Below are 19,678 nucleotides of genomic sequence, written 5' to 3'. Positions count from 1 at the left end.
CCTGAGTACTTCTGCCAATATCTGGAAATTCAGTATAGCTCCTGGGTGTCACGGGCAATTCACCTCAGCAGGATGAATTATTATTCATTCATTCACTTGCTCTGACACAACAAATACATAAAAATACTACAAATATTGTGGGGGACAGTGGCTATCCAATAACAAAAAAAAGTTTCTGTTATAAAATGGAGGAGGCAGGTTAATAGGCACCCAGTTGTACAACCAAAGTACTAAAGAGGTCTTCCCTGCAGCCATGGTGATACCTCCTGCCTTCAACAGATCATGTCTTGAGAAAGGACATTTCAGGGAGCTGGGTGGTGTAGAGGAAGGATATAGATCCTCTATATGCAGGGAGAGTCCAGGGAACATTCTGGAGGTTCAAGCAGAGGCTTGTGATGGGGGACTTAGTGTTTCTGTGTTTTGGTGAACTGTACAGATGACGTGGGAGATGGTGGGTCTCCCAGAAACATCATTCCAGGACCCCCATCTGCTCCTTTCAAGAGGTATGCTTCACGTGTGCCCCAGGTGTGCCGGACGGCCCAGACTGGGGAGACCAGAATTGGTCTTCTATCTCGGTGTTGCTCTCCTTTAGACATAGTCCTGAATGACATCTGGAAATGTGTACTGCTCCACAAAGAGGCACAGAGTAGAGCAAAATTGACCATTCATTCCAGGATGGCTTCAGCCTCTAAAATCCAATGTATCCCCCCATGTTCTGATCATTTTAAACTAACCCCAGAGGAAAAATTGTATTTCCAATGTAATAACCACAGAAGAGAATGATTGCTGTACATTTAAAAGTGAATAGTAATACCAGTATTAAATTAGAGGCCTATTGTTTATGTCTATTAAAATGAAATTAATTTCTCTAATTAAGTCTGGATTTGTTCTTAAAAAACAAAACCAAAGCAAACCAAACACAAAAACTTCAGAGGCTACCTGTCCCCAGTAACTTTATAAACCTGAGTGCAGTTCTGGTCAATTCAATTCAATCTGATTCAACTCAGACCCTCTCAAAAGCATTTCCTGTGCCTTCTGCCTCGTGCCAAGCCCTGCAGCAAAGTGGAGCCATAGAGATAATTGGAGTGTAAAGCCCACGCTGCCTCCGTAAAGCAGGAATACGCTCAGTGTGTTCACACACAATGTGCTCAGTGTACTGGGGAACACAGGTGGGCACAACTAGCTTTACCTGGGGAGAGCGACTAATCCTTCAAACATAGGTACCCTTCACAGTGAGCCTTGAGGGTTGAGGAGGGTTTCCTGCAGCAGAGGGAGCTATGAAAGGACATTCCGGACATCAAGGCCCAGAAATTAAAGTTTCTGAAGCATGAGGGCACCTCATTTCATTATCTGGGTGAACAGATTGCAGTGCTCACGGCATAGGTTGAGTTGAGGGAGAGCAAGGGATCCAAAAGGAAAGGCTGGGCTGGGAAAGGCAAGGTTTGTAGGGCAAATCTTGCAGTAACATCACACTGTAGTATACGACTCGATAGATACTACTGCAACAACACGTTTGACATCCTCAAAGTGTGTTCACATCTGAACTGTAGGCCCAGTTGCAGGGCCTTCTGTGGGCCTCTTTCATGTACCTTTGCCTCTTTTGGCCTTCACTCTATCAGCTCTAATCTCACAGCGGTCTTGCTACCGGTCAGAAGCAAACACTCTTGGTGGCACGTCGGACATCTGGCATCGGAGAAGGAAGGAAAGGATAGACAGGGTGAGCATTTCCAATCACAGATCACGGGGAATGCTAGACCGAGGAGGGCAGCAGGTAACCAAGGCCGTACATGTACCTGGAAGGGGTTCCCATCTGTGGAAAGAGATTCAGAAAGAGACAGAAAAAGCAGTAACACAATGAAAGATACACAAAATACAGACAAATTGATGGGCTTTTACTGAAGAAAGATAAAAATAGGCAGCAGAGATCACAACAGTCTCAATTTGAACCATCCAAATCGAAGAAGCGACTGTAATAAAACTTGTTATTCGGTCTGTAGTTTGTGATAACATGGCCTCATTCTCGGGCATTAAAAGTTTATTCATCTGACACAGATCGATAATTACAAATACTGGGAATTCGGTTAGAATGGTTCCCATGGTTCTCACGCATCCTACCTTTTGGTGACAGAGACATAAGTGGATCATTACAATCCACTGATCACGTGCAATGATGTCGTTCCATGAGGTGGAGAGTGTGGATTGATTAACTCTGGCTCAGTTCATTTTCCCTGACATCATACAACAAGCATGTTTCTGAAATTGCCAGAGAGAATTGCATTCTGATTTGTATGCGATCCTTTGGAGCAAGCCCTCTCCATGTTAACTGGGGATTTTATCATTGGATTTTCTTAGAGTTAGAAGCTTCTTTCATCATGGCTGTTTTCCACTTTATAAAATAATACTAAGCAAGGATTACTTAATGCAGATGATATTGGACCTCGACATTAAGGGGGGTTGGACCTCTTAAAAAAGGGATAACAAACTCAAGATTTCTTGACACTATTTTGCACACCAGGTTCCCACATGTCTGTCTTTACTGCAAATATCTCCTAGATTATGTTCAGTCCCATGCTGGTGGGAAGATCTAGGATTTCTTCCAGAACTGTCTTATTTCACTGAAAGTCAGTTGTTCTGTTTCACCAATATATCCCGAGAAATGAAAATGACATTGCAAACTTCATTAGCTCAATGTTTCAAATCCACAGCAACACACTTTACATGCTTTGCTATGTAATCGTGGCTCCCCACATTGTAACGATCACATAAAACACTCATGATTGTGAAAGCTTGGTGTAAATCAGAATGTTCTCTCAATAAATCTTCAAGGCCAGGGACCCCTGCCTCACCCTCTCCCATTGCCACATATCTCTTTCCTTCCCTCACTGCAGCTGGGCAAGATTCCCTGCTTTGAAGGACTCACAGGATTAGCTGGGGCTCATCCTGATAATCCAGGATAATCTCACTGCTTTAGGTTCACCACCCTTAATCTCATCTGCAAAATTCCTTTGCCATGCAAGACAACATATTCAGAGTTTCTGGGGATTAAATATTTGGATGCTTTGTGAAGGGGGCATTATTCTGCTTATTACAAAATGTAAACAAAAAAAGAGCCACCTCTGGGGCACCTGGGTGGCTCAGTGGTTGAGCATCTGCCTTTAGCTCTGGGCATGACCCCGAGGTCCTGGGATTGAGTCCCGCATCGGGCTCTCCCTTGCCTGTGTCTCTGCCTCTCTCTGTGTCTCTCATGAGTAAATAAATACTCTTAAAAAAAAAAAAAAAAGAAAGAAAGAACCGCCCTTAACCTATTTCTGAGGCGCTTTCCTTGTCCTCCAGTAGGTGATGATACGAAGCCATGATGTGGCTCTTGTCAAGATCAAGTTTTCCTTCAGAAAACAAGATGGTGTAAGGTTTTGATCACAGGTTCTGGGCCAGGGTGTCTGACCTGGAAATTAAGCACAACCATTTACTAGCTGTTGACCTCGGACATGTTACTTAAATTATCTGGGTTTCAGTCCCCTCTATATGGTGATCAAAACAACGTCAGGGGTGGCATGCAGAATTATAAAAAGAAGTTAACATCAGTGAAGTATTTATACCAGCTTGGCACATACGAATTCTTCTAAAGACATTGCTTATTATGTTATTCTCAACCCAATGACACCTCTGAAAAATTCTAAGTATCCCAGTGTGACTAGAATAGAGCAAGGGACATTCCAAGGGTGATAAACGAGCCTGGAGTACTCAGAAGTCACCAAAGAAGAGACATCTTCTGACTGCCTTGACTAAAATTTGGTCTTTATCATAAGGGTAGCAGGAAGGGGGCACATTCTGTAGCATTTCTGGGATGAGCACGGCATAGCTTTTTAGAAAAGAACCTGTTGGCTCAGATCTGGAAAAATGAATTAGAAGTATGGAGTGACAGTGGAAGCCAAGGGACCACTTAAAAGGATTTTGCAAACTTGCCCTCCTCATTGTTGACCATCACCTGAATTAAGAGTCGTATTAATGGAAACACTTGGTGAGCTAAGCCAGCCGGACTTTGGAATGAGGATGAATATGAAAGGAGACTTTAGGGTTTCATGTCAGTGAATACATGGAGCTGTTCTTTGATATTAAACACACACACCTAAGTGCACGAATGGGTTTTGAAGTCAAGAACTTTGATGTTGGAAACGTTTATTTAGTGGTGCTTCTGAGGTACTCGAGAACGGCTTTCCAGCAGACTCTTAGATGAAGTGGGGCTCTTAATATCGGCGTCTACACTAAGTAGAACAATGGCCCCCAAATTGTCCACACCTCATCCGTGAAGCCTGTCTAGATGTCACCTCACACGACAAAAGGCATGTCAATGGAATTAAGATCATGGGGATAAGTTGGGGGGAGTCATCTTGGACTGTCTGCGTGGCCCAAACTAACCACAGGAGTACGCAGAAGAGGAAGAGGAGGGCGGGAGAGTAAATTCCAGACATTTGGCAGGAGAGGCAGAAGATATTAGAAGCATGAGAGGAGCAAGCAGCAGCCGGCGTGGGCCGGGAAGCAGGGCCTCTGGAGCCTCCTGCAGGGCCACGGCCTACCTGAGACCCCGTGAGGCCAGACGCAGACGCCCGCCTACCGCACCGTGAGATACAAAGTCTGTGTTTTGCGCCACTAACTCTGTGGTGATTTGTTATGGCAGCAATGGAAAATTACTCCAATATTTGAGAAAAAGACATACATTTGAGAGTCTTCAGACTAAAGATGCGAATTAAAGCCATGGGACTCGTTTACTGTCTGCAATTTACTTTAAGTACATATAATTTAAAGTGGTTAAGTGGCGATAGTGTGATATGTTTGTCTGTGAAATGACATTAACCCACGAACTGAGGCTGATTTGCTAGAAGTTAGATTATGATAGTTAAGGACGAACAGGTGACATTCGAAGACCTCTCAGTAGGCTTTGTGTCCCCAAGGCACTTCACTGGAGCTGTCTAGATCTTCAGCGGAGGTGCATTTAGCATGATAATAGATAGGAACAATCTTTCATGATTTAAATGAGTCAAGATATATTTGATATATGGAGCACATGGGTGGCTCAGTGGTTGAGCGTCTGCCTTCGGCTCAGGGCATGATCCCGGGGTCCCGGGATCGAGTCCTGCATCGGGCTCCCTGCATGGAGCCTGCTTCTCCCTCTGCCTGAGTCTCTGCCTCTCTCTGTGTGTCTCTCATGAATAAATAATGTTTTTTTTAAAGAGAGAGATTTGATATGAATAAATATGGTCAATTACTTCTGTCTCTTACATGAATGGTGACCAGAATGTGATGCGTCCACCTCCCTCACACCTTTGGAGTCAGCACCTAGATCTTTTTTCTTTTTTCTTTTTTTTAAGATTTTGTATCTATTTGAGAGAGAGCTAGAGAGAGAAAGTGAGTTGGAAAGGGAGGGAGAGAAAGTCTGAAGCCGACTCCTCACTGAGTGCAGAACCTGACATGAGGCTTGATCCCATGACCCTGAGATCATGACCTGAGTCAAAACCAAGAGTAAGACATTTAACTGACTAGCCATCCAGGTGCCCCAGTAGCCGCCTAGACCTTGAACTCAATTCGGTCCTGGATTCCCACTTAAATACGATCTCTGTTGCCTTATCCACCTACATTTTAGACTGATATGCCAACAAAATATCATGGCATCCACCTTGGATTGAACCATTCATCCAAAGGCTTCCAAAAACCTGACTTAGGACAGAGAACAGAAGTTCCAAGAAGCTTGTAGGAAGATATTATGCTTTCTGTCTGTATGTGAAAAAAATTGCAAGTTTGTATGCTTGGCTGATTTAGATCTCTACTTTCTTTATTGTAACATAACCTGAGAGCAAGGTGTGTGTGTGTGTGTGTGTGTGTGTGTGTGTGTGTCTGTGTGTGTGCATGTGTGTGTGACCTTTAGCTCCTTCCAAGCACTGCACTGAAGGAAACCCATATTGATGGAAAGAATGTGCCATGCATCAACAATCAAAGTGATACAGGTCATTTCTCAACAGGAATGGTTTCATCCCTTCAGACTGTGAGAAGGAGACTGAGTTTAGAATGCTAGTACATCTTTTAAAAAGTCTGTTAAGTCCAGGTAAACCAAGGAAATAAGGAGAAATCTATCCCATATGTTACTGTGAAACTTGCAGGAAGTGGCATGATAATCATAAAGATGTATTTTATTGTTACACAGAAGTCAGGACATTCCTTTAGATGAATTATTTCATTGAGCTTAAACACAACGAAGTAACTAATATTGGTGTTTGCAGATGCAGAGTTGAAGCCTACCGAAGGACGGAAGACTCATGTTTAAGATCATGGACAAGGTGATTGTCGGAAACTTTTTTTTTATAGGCAGGGAGCAGAGAGAGAGGGGGAGAGAATCCCAAGCAGGCTCCACACCCAGCACAGAGCCCAACAGGGAGCTTGATCTCATGACCCTGAGCTCACGACCTGAGCTGAAATCAAGAGTCGGATGCTTAACTGACTGCCACCCGGGCGCCCCTCAGAGACATTTTCTAGACACATGTGTAGAATAGGTAACAACACCACATTCTGTAAGAGCAGCATGAAGTGCTCCTTTCCTGAACTCCGTAGAAGGCTAGCACACATTGTATATTCAAAAGGCACTCATTTCCTTCTCTGCCTAGTGCCGCAGAGAAATTAGTTAGGGGGTGTCATAGCACCTGCCAGGGAAAGGATGTTGTGGTAATAACAGTTCCATTTGAAGCTGTGGGAGTTGCTCTTGCTGCAAATATTGCATCTGTTTATTGTAGAAGAGCTGGCAACGGAAAGGTCCTTCCTTGCCGGGATGAATACAGCATGTTCCATTTTCAGTGAGTTCAGCTAACAGGGCCAGGGGGCCGCTCAGTGAGTTCTCTCACCTGGGTGTGGAGAGACGAGTCAAGAGAATGTGGAAAGCATTGGCACAGGGTGGGGAGTGCAGTGGACACAGGAGTGTCATTCCTCGAACCGAAATTCTAATCAATAAGTAAGTATTTGGGATCCAACCAAAAAGGAAATTAAGCTATTAAGCAGGAGGCATAATGTAAATTTTAGTGCATTTTCACAAATTAAGGTGATAATGATGTTCAGTCGTTCTGGACTTCCTGACTTGGATGCTGCCTCATTAGAAGAGCTGCCATTAGAGAAGAAAAAGATATGAGGGCAGAGCTCTGGAAAGAAATGATAAATTGCTGGTGTATAAACATGCTCACAGAGAGGCTATCATGGAAGCCACTGAAAAATCAGATCATTTTAAGACTATATGAAAAACCCAACCTCCAACGATATTGTGAAAACATTCCGGCTTTGCATTATTCTCATAGAGACAATGCTATTGCTTATTGTCACTTTGTTTTGGTAAATGTAGTATTGTTATTGACATTTTATAATAACAGCCTTTTTAAAAAAATTCAGAGATATTTTAGCTCATTTCTTACTAAACTTATTTACTCGACACATTGATACATGCGGATTATTCAGCAGGATATGAAGAAGATTCTGACATATAACATACCCTTGCCCTTAGTAATGGTACCAACACACAGTGAGGTTAGACATATACACAGATCTGTAGAATCCAGAGTAATGTTCATTCATTCAACAGGCTCTATCTGGGGATACAGAAATAATCAAAATTGGGAAAAAACAAACAAACAAACAAACAAACAAAAAGCCTCACTGTCTTTACAAAATTCACAGTTTGATTCTTGCAAATATGTAATAGAAAATGAATATAGGGGCACCTGGGGGGCTCGGTGGTTGAGCATCTGCCTTTGTCTCAGGTCATGATCCCAGGTCCTGGGATCGAGTCCCCCACTGGGCTCCCCACAGGGAACCTGATTCTCCCTCTGCCTGTGCCTCTGCTTCTCTCTCTGTGTCTCCCTGAATAAATAAATAAAATCGTAAAAAATTAATTTAGGACGTTTAGAATTTTGTCAGTTCTTTTCAAATTGATCTGCAGATTGAATGCCATCCCCATTAGATCTCAGAAAGTTATCTTGTAGGTAGAAACAAAATGATTTCAAAGTTTACACACAGAGGCAAAAGACCCAGAGCAACCAACACAATATTGAAGGAGCAGAACAAATTCAGAGAATTTACACTCCCTTTAACTTCAAGACCTACTCTAAAGCCACAGTAATTAAGAGAATGTGTTGAAAAAAATGAGAAATAGATCAGGAACAGAATAGAGAGCTCAGAAACAGACCACATATATCCTCAACTTAACTCTGAGAATCAGTAAAGATAGTCATTTAAAAAATGATGCTAAAGGGGCCTCAGGGTGGTTCAGTTGACTAAGTGTCCAACACTTGGTTTAAGCTCAGGTCATAATCTCGGGATCATGAGATCAAACCCCATGCCCAACTCTGTGCTCAGGATGCAACCTGTTTGTCCTTCTCACTCTCTCTCTCTCCCTCTAAAATAAATAAGTAAAATCTTAAAAAAAAAAAAAAAAGATGCTTCAACTAGTGGACATCCACATGCAAAAAAGACAAAAGAAAAGAGAAGAGAAGAAAAACAATTTAGACATTACTTCTTTCACAAAATTAATTCAAAATGGATCATAGACTTCTATGTAAAATGCAAAAGTATAAACCCCTAGAAAATAATATATGATCTTAGATGACCTTAGGCTTGACAATAGCTCCTTATGTGTGACCAAAAACACAGTCCCTGGAAGAAAACATTGATAAGGTGGACTTTTTAAAATTAAAAACTTCTGTTTAAAGAAAAAAAAAGTTAATATATGAAAAGACAAGCCACAAACTGGAAAAAAAATCTTTGTGAAACTCATAGCTGAAAAAAAACTTGATTACAGAATATACAACGAACTGTTAACATGAAAATAAATAAGTAAACATGGTCAAAAGATCTGAACAGATACTTCAACAAGGAAGATATATAGATGGCAAATGAGCATATAAAAATATGCTCAACATTATATGGCATTTGGAAAATGCAAATTAAAATAAAAAATTGTCACTATACGTGTATTAGAATGGGCTAAAACCCAGAGCACTGAGCATCCAATACTGGTGAGGATTGTGGAGCTACAGAACTCTCATTCATTGCTGGTGGGAATGCAAAATGGCACTGCCGCTTTGGAAGAGAATTTGGTGATTTCTTAGAAAATTGCACATACTCTGGGGGACAGGAATCGTGCTCCTTGGTATTTAGTGAAATGAGTTGATAATTTATGTCCACGCAAAAACCTGCACACAGATGTTTATAGCAGCTGTATTCACAGTTGCCCAACCGGAAGCAACCAAGATGTCCTTTGGTGGTGAATGACTAATCCATTGTGGTCCATCCAGACAATGAAAGGTCTCTCAGCACTAAAAATAAGTGAGCTATCCAACCACGAAAAGACAGGGAGAAACCTTGAAAGCATGGTGCTAAGTATAACAAACCAATGTGAAAATGCTACATTCTGTATGACCCCACCCCTGTGATATTCTAAAAATGGCAAATTCACGGAAATAGTAAAGAGGTCAGTGGTTTTCAGTCCTTACAGAGGAGAGGGTGGGAGGGATGACTAGTTGGATCATAGGGGATATTAGGACAGTGGAACTATTCCGGATGATGTCATAACGGTGGAGACATGTCACTGTATGTTTGTAAAACCCATAAGAATGTGCAATGCAAAGAGTGCACCCGAACGGAAACTGTGAACTTCAGCTAATATTACCGTATCAATATTGGTTCATTGATAACATTGGGGAACATGATCACAAACATTTGTATCACATCAAAGCAAGTTGTTAAGAATAGAAGAAAGTTGAGGAGGAAGGTGATGGGATATTTAGGAACTCTTTGTAGTGTTCACTCAATTTTCCATAAGCCAAAAAAATGTTCAAAGAATAAAATCTACTCATTTATTTGCTTTTTATTTTTTTAGAGAATTATTTATTTGAGAGAGATAAATTGAGTGGGAGGAAGTACAGAGGGCTACTATGTGCTGAGCGCAGAGCCCAACACGGGGCTGGATCCCAGGACCCTGAGATCGTGAGCTGAGCTGAACCCAAGAGCTGGATGCTTAACCCACTGAGCCACCCAGGTGCCCCAGTCTATAATTTAAATAATAATAATAAAGTGATGTTAAAATGTGATAATTTTTTGAATGGCAGTGGACTGAAAAGAAATCAGGAAGTCATGAGGAGGAGCAGGAAATGGTCAGGTAGGCTGCTCTCCTAGTGCTGTCCTACAGATAGATGTTGATGTGGAACAGGAGCCCGGGAGACTTGAGCATAGAATCAGAGGCGCCGGCGGTAAGTAGTTCCGGATGTGATAATTCACATCTCATCATGTGAACTCGTGTAGAAATTCTGTTTCAGCTCCTTATTCCAACTCCTTTACTCAACAAGTAGCCCCATAGTCAGGTCTTAGATTATAGTCCAAACCCAGGATGCTCTGATTTGCCTGTGAGGCAACTCCACGTATTCGGATGAGTTTCCTCCCGTAGACTCTTAAGTTTGTATCCTCAAAATTACAGTCTACCTCACCTCAAAGCAAATATCGAATTCAAGAGCATCCAGCTGGGGACTTGATCCACAGTTACATTAGCAGCAGCACGGCTTGTGTTGTTTAGTATTTAAAGAAAATGAAAGCACAAGAAAAATATTAAGGCATATAAAAAAGAGGGTCATATTTATATGTCACAGGAAATACTCACGTAGATGTACATATGTAGGGAATTGATGGTGTGACCTTTATTATGATCTGACCTAGCATCATGGCTCTCGTCAAAGAAGGGAGCATGGTATTTCACTGTGAAAGCGATTCTAACTGTTGAGGGGCAGAGTTCTCAAGCTTTTCTGTGCCAAATTATCACCTTGGGGACCTTGTTAAAAGGCTGACAGCCAGAGCTTCTGATTCCTTGTCTCTGATGGATCTCTGGAATCAGGATTAAAACAAAAAAATCAAACAAGGTACTGTTACAATTCTTAACCTATGCTTTGAAAAACAAGGAAGATATTTTAAAAATTAGTACCTGGGCTTTCAAACCCTGGAGTGGCTGCCACTGGAGAACTGTGTATTGATTTTTTTCTCAATTCAGTTAAATTGATTTCAGTTCAGCTCCACAAGTATATGTTCATGATGTGCTAAGATAAGCATTAGATTAGCATAGTGAGCAGTACAGTTTAAAGAAAGGAATTTTATCATTCCGCACATCTAACAACTGACCAAAAATATATCCTTTTAGTTTCAAATGCAGTTTGCTTTTCTGTTAGGTTTTTCTTGTTTTGTTTTGTTTTCTGAAAGTTGTAGAAAGGTTTTTAGCTAGTATTTTATAGAACTTTTCTCAGAAATGTTGATGCCGTGACTAATTGATTAGCTTAAAAGACTATACATTCGTGTAAAGCCTAGCATACCAAATAATAAAAAAAACTGTGTTATGAAACAAGATAATTTTTGTTCCTATATTGAGAATGTGAATTACTCATCTGTGATTGCTTAGCTACATACATTCAGCCAAATTTTACAAGAAATTTCACATAGTGATAAGAGCTTATTCCAACCCCATGGATTACTGGATTTCTTCATTCCTTGAGCTATATGAATTTGATGACCTCTCCTCGCCATCTACTTCACACCCCCTTCCCCTGTTTAAAACAGAAATGCTGCAAACTCTTGAGAGTGGTGAGAATCACTGGAAAGAAATGATCCAACATTTCTTGAATGATATAGCAATTATAAGTGTTAGACATTTTGTATTACAATATATTGTAATCGTCATTTCACTATGAAGTTGGCATCACCAGCTCCATATAAATGAACAAGCTAATGTTAAAAAAAATAGAATTAGAAGATCTTTTTTTCCCCAACAATTCATGAGTTGGGCAGCATCCAATCTAGCAGATAGAGAGGAGCTCCAAAGAGCTATACAAGGTAAGAGGTTTTAGAAGCAAAAAGGAGCAGGAGCAATGATGTCGTGTTAGGGAGAAAAGCAGACAAGTTACTGCAAATTTACCTTCCTTTAGGGGTAGCAAATGTCCATCAGGCAGATTACCTACTAATGTTGATCAGGCAATTCCTGATCCTCCGGTTTAAGATTTCATTTCTGGAAGAGCCAAACTGCAATTTAAGCAAGGCTGGTTTTGGTGTTGTGGAACTTAGCACAAGTAACTCCATTTTGGGCCTGCTGTGTTAGTTTCAACATTAATATTCAGAACACTATGGAAACTGCCCAAGGGTTCTTCAGCATGACGCTTCTGGGTCACAATGCATTAACTTTACTGGAAGGCATCAATACTAACAAAACATAGTTGGTAAAATCAGACTTCTTTCTTTGAGTGAGACGTCTGTAAATCTTAATTGCAATTAGGAGAGATTTTGATCCAATAGTAGCATATTTGAAAACTTGACAAAAGCAAATATGTGAATCGTATGATTCCAATGGTGCATTTTAAAAAGTCAGGGATTTTTCTCTGAATAATAAGGATCAGGTGCAAATACTCATTGATTCATGGATTTCCTGAAGAAAAACTCTGCTGAGTTGTAGGTAAGAATATCAGGGAAGAGCTGGATTGGGACACAAAATAAAGATATATAAAGGGAGACTATTTACCCCCTGCAAAAGTAAACATTTGAGAGAATAAAACATAGTTTCACATGAAAGGAATATTTAGGATGGTCAATGGAAAGTTGGTATGATCTAAGGATACATTAAACCAGAAGAAACATTGGCAGTCCATTAAAGTTCCATATTTCTACAACTTTCTTTCTGTGTTTTTTAAATGGAATAATAATTTTGACAGCATTAATCTCTTCCTTCAGGTCCTGAAGAAGTCGGGCTGGTATTGTGCTCTAATTACCATCTTATGTCTCCATTTTTCATGCATACATAACTTGTAAAATCCTTTCATCATCTGTTTATTTCTTCCTGATAGTGTGCAGATTTAATGGAAACTTTTCAACCTAAGAAGAATATTAATGCGATGGGTAAAAGAGTGATTTCAGTTTATGTCACAGGCTTTATGTTGTCTCCCATTTAATGGGATATAAATTAACTTGTTCATGGAGTAAAGTCAAATTTATGCATGGCATTCTACTTAATAATTTAAGAAGCTTCAGACTGAACGAAATATGTACTTGAAAGAATTTTTAAAATGTAATGTCAGAAAGCTTTAAAGTACTTTTAAAGAAAAAGTTTGAAAGAGGAGATTTTAGGTTATGCCAACATTAATGGCTATGCAAAAATATAAAGGTACCATCTGTGAAAATAATAAAATAAAGGGGGAGGCACAGAGACATCCAGGCACAGAGTGCTTTGTATACTGTTAAAATTAAGTTGATATTAGTCAACTAGATCATTAGCATATTTAAGATGTCAATTGTAAACCTCTCATTAACCACGAAGAAAATAACTAAAAAAAGTGCACAGGAAAAGGAGAAGAAAAGAATCAAAATAGGATACTACAAAAACTCCAGAAAATATAAAAAGAATGAGGAGATTGAAAAAAATATGCCTATAAGGAAAACAAAAAGCTAAATTAATGGAGGATGTAAATCTTTATCAGTAATCACATTAAGTTCAAATGTGTTAAATTCTCCTATTGAAAGGTATACATCGACAAAAGTGAGTATAAAGTGAGTATAAAGACTCACTTTAGATATTACACAGGAAGATCAAAAGTAAAAGAATACAGAAAGGTATTCTATGAAAATAGTAACCAAAGAGAAGGGTGGTGGCTGTATTATTATCAGATAACATGGATTCTGGATAAATGGGTTTACAATAAACAAAAAAGGACTTTGTATGTTGACCAAGTGGCAATACAGCAAGAAGATACAGTAATTATAAACATATGCACTCCAAAGAAGCCCCAAAATATATGAAGCAAAAATTGATAGAAATGAAGGGAGAAATAGTAACATAATAATTGTGGAGACTTCAACATCCTCCTTTTGATGATGGATAAACCATCCAAAGGGAAGATCACCAAGGAAATAATGGCTTGAACAACACTGCAAACCAATCAGACCTAACAGATTACCCAACAGCAGAGTATGCACTCTTCTCATGCACATGGAATATTCTCCAGAATAGGTCATATTTTTAGGACACAAATCAGTCCCAATACATTTAAAGAGATTGAATTTTTTTTTTGAAAAAATTGTCTTCAAAAACAGTAAAATGAAATTAGAAATGACTAACAGATGGAACAGTGGAAAATTAAAAAACATGGAAATTAACAGACTCTTAAACGACCAATAAGCCAAAGAATAAATCAAAAAAGAAATTAGAAGCCGTGCCTGGGTAGTGTGGTCAGGTAGGCATCCAAGACTCTTGGTTTCAGGTCAAGTTGTCATGTTGTCAGGGTTGTGAGATCGAGCCCTCTGTGGGGCTCTCTACTCAATGCGGAGTCTGCTGGAAATTCTCTTTCCCTTTGCCCTTCCCACTCATGTTCTCTCTTCCTCTCTCTAAACTAACTAAATAAATCTTTTTTTTAAAAAAAGGAAATTAGAAAAAAAACTTGAAATGAATTAAAACAAAACGCATTATAACACAACTTAGAAGTGATTTCACCTGTATGAAATACTATGTAGATGGGCAATTTCTGGGGATAGAAAGTACAGTACATGAGGAGTTAATGTTTACAGGTAACCGAGTTTTTTGTTTCGAGTGATGAAAAGTTTTAGAAACAGACAGTGGTGATGTTACACAACACTGTGAATGTAATTCATGCTGCTGAACCGCATACCAGAAAACCAGTTCAATGGACAAATTTATGTTGTATGCATTTTATGATAATTTTTAAAATTAATAATGTAAAAAATAATGTAATTTACCAAAGAGCATTGAGTTGTACATTTTAAGTAAGTGAATAGAATGCTATGCAAATTATAGGTAACAAAATAATAGGAAGATTCAATACCAATGCATTTTGTTTCACATGCTAAGCCATTTAAACCCAATTTAAAAAATCTATAGAGTAAGCGTATCTCTGTTACTTCTATTTTTCAAGACGAGTTTTATTTACAAGGCTGAGATCACCTGCTTCTTTCTGAAGCCTCTGTCACTTGTAGTTCACTACGGCATTTCTATGAGGGATTAGGGATTAAAGGAATTTGTCACTGAAGGCAATTTCAGACTTAATGCCTTGTCCACAAAAGGGTAAGAAAAATAAACCCTCCCATTTTTCAGAGAGTCAGGTTTTTAAATTTGTCACAAATGGGATGCGGAACGAGTGATTTATTTGTTTGTCAGGACAAATAACGAAAAACAGTATGAAGTTCCTCAAACAACAGCCCATTTCAAAAAGTAACTGGAAAAAGGAGTCACAGCCTTGAGGGAATAAGGCATTAACTATTTTAAAGGCTCTTTTATACACACACATACACACACACAACTCTGTTGGCCAGAAAATATGTTAGAATGCTGCATGACAATCTCTTTAAGTTTCATTATATGAATTTTGATTCTTGAATTCAGTCCGTCATCTGGAAGTTCCGATAAAGGTCATAGAGATCACTACTATCGTTTTAGGTCCCCTGCACCGTACAGATCTATAAACCTACACACTTAAACCTTGCCACTTCTTACCAATCCTAAAAGTCTCGCCTGTTTGTCTGCGAGCATCAGAAAGCCGTCTCTAGCGCTTGCTGCTAGGAGAGCAGCCCAGACGTTACCAAGGGAACCAGTCTGGGAGTTGGACAGACTCAAGTCCAGCCAACAGTTCTAACGTGACGCTGTGCGGAGTGCACGTTGGCATCCCAGAGGCCTGCCTAACTCATAGGATTCTTGTAATAATAAAACGGGGTTGCATGTGTGAAAGCAACCGGCGCTTTGCAATTTCTTCTCTGATGGAAAAATTTGACAACGCATACTGTTTCCAAAAATGGGGACAGTTGCAGAAGGGTGAGCCGCAGTGACTTTTCAGGAGGGGATTACATAAGATCACTAAATATTTGGATTCACAACATTTGAAATCCGGTAGTCCCACTTCTAGGTATTAATTACACAAGCATATGCAGATACGCACAAAGGGATTTGTGAAGGATGTAGGGGATCATGGCTGGTGTGATTCATTTTACAAACACCAATGTGTGGACATACGACATCTCTTTGCTCCTTCTCAGAAACTTTATTTTTGACTTTAAGCCCTCACTCTGCCAAACTGATGGTAAATGGTAGTCAATGTTTCTGGCAGCCTGGAGACCGGGAGCTTGAAGTCAAAATTTATGCTGATTTGTGGGGACGTAAAAGTGATCTTTCGTGACTCTGGGTTTGTGAACTAAGATTTGCAACCTCCCTATGCATCATCTTTTCTCCTCCCGGATATTGAATTGATATTTCTTCGTGACCCTATGATCTAACCTTCAACCATGATCTACTCAAGTTTGCAGTTGATACTTTACACTTTGGAGACTCAGTATAACCCCAGAACTCCTTGTCATGAAAATCAGCCTGAATTAGTTCAAGAGCATAAACTTAAGTACAAGTTTATGAGAAAGACAGGTGACACAGGTCCTGATAATGACATAAGGACAGGTGCAGCTGTAAAATGCAGATAGTGGAGAATTCTATCAGAAAACGGACTGATCCCTTCAACAAATAAACTACAAGATCAAATAAAGAAGGACGGAGACTTTGGTAGATTAAAACAAGTGGACTAGACACTTCAAACAGATGTAATACGTGAACCTTAGTTGGATTCTGATTCAAATGATCCACGATTTTTACAAAATGAAACAAAGGGCAAATCTTTTTTTTTATTTAATAAGATAATTTTTATTGGTGTTCAATTTACCAACATACAGAATGACACCCAGTGCTCATCCCGTCAAGCAACGGGCAAATCTTAAATCCTGATTGAGTATTTAAAGATACCATAGAATTATTATTTTTTTAGTTGTAATGGTATTCAGGTTATAGTAAAAATAGATCCCGAGTCTTTAAGAGAAACAGTCAGACATGTTCATTGATGACTTCGTAGACTGGTGTTTGCTTCAAAATAATAATTTACGGTGTATGAGTGTGCACGAGTGTGGAGACGGGCACAGGAGAGCCTAGATGAAATAAGATTCATAAAGTGTAAATAATTGTTAATCTTGGTGGTAGGTTGGTGGGGATCTATTTTTCACTGTTCTCTCTACATTTTGATATGACTGAAATGTCTAGTTAGGTTTAAAAATATCCTGAAGCACGACATTTTAAAATTATCTTTTATTGCTAGAGTGTAGCGCTATTTGCCAATACTGCCCTTCACCGCTAGAAACGGTCACTTCTTAGGTTTTACCTCAAACAGGCCAACTTTTTCCTGGTGAGCTCAAGTCTGAAAATCCTTCTGACTAATTCGCATCTCAGTAAAGGCACAGACGCGGTGTTTTAATGCCTCATGCACTGAACTAATTTAGAAACCTGAGACTGTACTTTCACTGCATTAAAATGGTCTCATGGATATTTTTGTCTTGCACATTTTCTGAGCAAATTTCTTTTACCTTTGATTCCTTCCATATACGAAGGGATGGTTTGCCCTGTGTGAACTCAAACATTCAAGCTGTCTAGTTAAATGCAAAGACTTTTTGAGATAAGGTTTCTGAATACTTTTAAATGGAATAAAGTGAACTTTTCTGAACCAAACCTAAATAATTCACTGATGCTGCCATTATTGAGTTATTTTTTTCTTCTTTCCGTTGTGAGCACCCATGGAAAATAGAGTCAATGTGTGAAAAACCAACGGGCTCATAGATTCTAGGACAGATCCACTGGGGTTTCTTCGTCTATGTATTTCTTTCTTCTACCTATAGACATTTTAGTGAGTGGACCCTGAGAACCATTGTGATTTCAACAAAGTCACTTTGATTTTAAAAATCAAAAACTATGATACAAGAAGTGATGGTGGGTGCGTGGGTGGCTCAGTCGGTTGAGCATTCAACTCTCGGTTTCAGCTCAGGTCATGATCTGAGTCGTGACGTCAAGCCTAGGTTAGGTCCCACACTCAGTGGGGAGACTATATCTCCTCTAATTACGTTCCTCCTCCCAACTCAAGTCCATGCTCTTGCTTTCTCTCTAAAATAAATAAATTAATCTTAAAAGAAAGAAGTAATATCTATGTTTAAAATTGTGATAATACTTAGGTAAAAGAATATCATTGTTGGTATTATCTTTATAAATCGTCTTACTAGAACGTTATATGTTAATAATCATCCCAGTTTCTTTTTTCTGTCATGTCCAGTATATGTTTATTTTTTATTATTTTTTAATAATAAATTTATTTTTATTGATGTTCAATTTGCTAATATACAGAATAACACCCAGTGCTCATCCCATCAAGTGCCCCCCTCAGTGCCTGTCACCCATTCACCCCCACCCTCCGCCCTCCTCCCCTTCCACCACCCCTAGTTCGTTTCCCAGAGTTAGGAGTCTTTATGTGCTGTCTCCCTTTCTGATATTTCCCACACATTTCTTCTCCCTTCCCTTCTATTCCCTTTCACTATTATTTATATTCCCCAAATGAATGAGAACATACACTGTTTGTCCTTCTCCGATTGACTTACTTCACTCAGCATAATACCCTCCAGTTCCATCCACGTTGAAGCAAATGGTGGGTATTTGTCATTTCTAATAGCTGAGGAATATTCCACTGTATACATAAACCACATCTTCTTTATCCATCATCTTTCGTTGGACACCGAAGCTCCTTCCACAGTTTGGCTATTGTGGACATTGCTGCTAGAAACATCGGGGTGCAGGTGTCCTGGTGTTTCATTGCATCTGCATCTTTGGGGTAAATCCCCAGCAGTGCAATTGCTGGGTCATAGGGCAGGTCTATTTTTAACTCTTTGAGGAACCTCCACACAGTATATGTTTAGAATAATGTTAGGTAATTAGGATCAGCAGCATCTTAGAGAGAACAGGCTCACAGGGTTTAGTGACTCACAGAAGCTCCCTCAGCAAGTGGAGGGACCATCACCAGCTCTGTTCATTCTAAGTCTGGAATTCTTCTTGTTGCAGAGATCATGTTGTTACCCTATATTAAGTGAAATCTCCATAAGCACATTTCCCCATAGAAGTGCATTTGGTACCTCTGAAACTTCTAATTTTAGTAAGACTCATCATGATGGTCCTGAGTGACCCTCTCCAATCCCGGTTTCTTGCAAGACACAGGAATATAAACTACTTAAAGAGTGGTGTCAGCAAAATGATTGAGTAGGCAGCTCTGAGATTCCATCCTGCCACAAAAACATTGAAAAACAAGCAGAAACTATCAGAACCAGTTTTGTCACAACTCTAGAAAGCCGTCAAAGCTTCACAGCAATCAAGCAAATGATGAATTTAGGAAAAGCATGAAAGTAGTAGGAGAGCCTTGTGGTGTTTTTCACTTTGCCAGACTTTACCCCATCCTGGTGTGGTGCCAGTCTTGAGGATGCTGGCCCAGGATCTCAGAGTGGGACACTGGTCCTGAGTTCCAGAGGCAGAAGAGCAGAACGCATGAACAGATTAGCGCTTATGGATTCTCTGACTTCTTTGGAGGCTCCCTGAACAACTGACGCCAAGTTCTGTCTCTGGTTTGCCTAACTGAATTCACCTCCGCCTCAGACACAGTTGCCATAGCTCAAAAACCTCTTAAGGGGGTGTGATATTGCGATTTATAATAAGACATATGTATTTGATCTTCAGCTTCCTGGGCATAAAGCTAAAACTTTGGAATTCCTTAAGTGA

This window comes from Canis lupus, chromosome 18 (assembly GCF_003254725.2).
Source record: "Canis lupus dingo isolate Sandy chromosome 18, ASM325472v2, whole genome shotgun sequence".
NCBI lineage: Eukaryota > Metazoa > Chordata > Mammalia > Carnivora > Canidae > Canis > Canis lupus.
Note: the sequence above shows the minus strand (reverse complement) of the source record.